Here is a 2,496-nt window from a genome sequence, read left to right as displayed (position 1 = left end):
GGTATACACTATGAGATACAATTTTATTTGATATTCAACCAATATTTTGTGAGCACCTATTATATGCCACGCATTGAGGACACTGATAAGCAGCCCTTACCCCTATCTTTAAGGAACATCCCATATATGTTCCTTAAAAAAGGAAAGGAACATGAAAATTTCAACAGACTTTCCAAATGACATCTTGTTAGTTAGATTTTTGGTTTCTCATTATTCATTATAAAATGTCAGCCTGCTCATCCAACTCATCTTCAACATATAAAAATCCACATTTTCTACAGTATAGAATAGAGTGTAATTTTCAGCCACTCATTATAGAGTGTAATCTTGAAATTGCTCCTATACTAAAATGTATGAAAGTTCAAATTAGCAAACTGATAATTTTTCTAACGTGTGTGGCCCCCTTTTTGAGGAATTGAACTACTAGAAGGCTTTAGTTTGATCATATCATCCTAGGCCTTCTCCTGAACTTAATTGCACATTCATCTATAATAATAAAAGCATAATATGCTAATTAGACTGGACGGCCAAACAACGGAATGGCATTCTGGACGACCTTCCAGATGACCTTCTGAATGAAGCCGGGCACTGCGGCTGCAAGGGCCAAGCCCCTTGCATGAATTTCGTGCATCAGGCCTCTAGTAGCTTAATAAAACTATGAATGTTTGAGATCCAGCTAAACATGACACCTCTAAGAAGCCTTTCTTAATTCTCTTCAATGGAACTGCCACAGTAGATTGCTTTTTACCTCTGTTTAATGTATTTAGACATGTATTTAATTCTTCCCTTTTATATAACCAGCGGTGATCATTACCGAAGTAAAGATGTAGAACTATAAATTTTAAGCACTTGCAATATGTCTGGCATTAGGAACAATATAGTTTCTACATTTTTTCCTTAATGTTGACAGAATTTTTTTAGAGATGGTTAATATCACATACAGTTATAGATAAAGAAACCGAGGCTCATGGTGTTTTAATTATTTTATCAAGGGTTACACAGTTAACAGCTGATTATAGGATCCAGACTTCAACCTCAGTTCATTTTGGCCTTTGTTGTGCCTTGAATATTGTCTCAAGAAACTTCATGTCCACTTAGGATCATAGAATGGGACCTTATTTAGAAATAGGGTCTTTGCAGATGTAATTAAGATGGAGATTAAGATGAGGTTTAAGAGGGGCTCAAAATCCAATGAGAGTCTCCTTATAAGAGTCAGAAATAAAAGCACAGAAGATACAGAGGGAAAGAATTCTTGCAAATACCGAGGCAGAGATGGAAGCATGCTGTCATAAGCCAAAGAAAACCAGGAGCCACAAAAGCTGGGGAGACAAGGAAGAATTTCTCCCTTGATCTTTTAGAGGTCTTGTGGCCCTACTGACAACTTAGTTTTGGACCTTTGGCTTCCAGAACAGAAAGAAAACAGCTTTCTATTGTTTTAAGCCACTCAGTTTGTGGTACTTAGTTGTGGCAGCCCTAGCCAACCAATACCCATCATCTCTTCCTTAAACCCTTTCCCATTTAGGGCTCTGCTTTGATTTGTCCTAGGACTTTAGGGTAGTCTTTTACCTTTCACTTTAAACTTTTAACAATGCCACTTCACCTCACCAACTGCTCCTGAAAAAGGGTAAAAATCATAGAAGGAACTATTTCAGGATGCTTTTGGGTACAAGCTGCAGACATTCAAACTAGAGTATTTAGAAGGGGAGTTTATTGGCTCCCATCACGTAATGGAAGAAGAGCAGGGATCTAGGGAGACCTCTAATATGACAAGAATGTTTGGAAACCCACCAGGTTTCTGTCTCCATCTCCCATTTCTTTGCATGTTTTCCTTACTTCTCAGCCACTGGAGAGACAGACAGCTCCTGGGGCTCACAACTAGCAAGTTAGACCACCATGAAGAAAGAGACTTTTTATGAATTTCCAGCTTGAAAATTCCTGGAGAAGGTTTGTGGTTGGACCAACTTAGACAGCATGCTCACACTCTTACCAAGGAGCCCGAGTTCTGAGGTTCACTGTTGCCATGTGGACCATGCAGTTATAGCAAGCAAAAAGGAGCATTTCCCCAATACCTGGGGTGCTGTTATCAGAGGAAAGGCATAAAACTGAAGCAGATAGAGACATGGATATCAATGTAGATCGTTTCTATTCAAATGGTGCTCATCTACTCTCCTGGATAAGACTTTCTTTTGCAAAAGGCACAAAAAGAGCCAAGCTAATATACAGACTTATCGACTCTACATTTCAAAGCCACTTAACGTGAATGTCAATAAAGATGTTAGAAAGTATTATAAGCCTTTTTTTCCAAAGAGGCCAGTGACTGGCAAGAACTCCTTTGAATATAAGTGGAAATGCAATCAGCAGAACTTTCATTATCCAGATTATATCACAAGGATTTACGTGGGAGGGAAGAGCGATACCAATAAATAACAGTGATCTGGTCTTTTTTCAAATATTGCAGATTGCAGTATCTTCAGAGCTAACATCCTCTCTGATTGC

Source organism: Myotis brandtii, unplaced genomic scaffold (assembly GCF_000412655.1).
Source record: "Myotis brandtii unplaced genomic scaffold, ASM41265v1 scaffold1006, whole genome shotgun sequence".
Taxonomy (NCBI): Eukaryota; Metazoa; Chordata; class Mammalia; order Chiroptera; family Vespertilionidae; genus Myotis; species Myotis brandtii.
Note: the sequence above shows the minus strand (reverse complement) of the source record.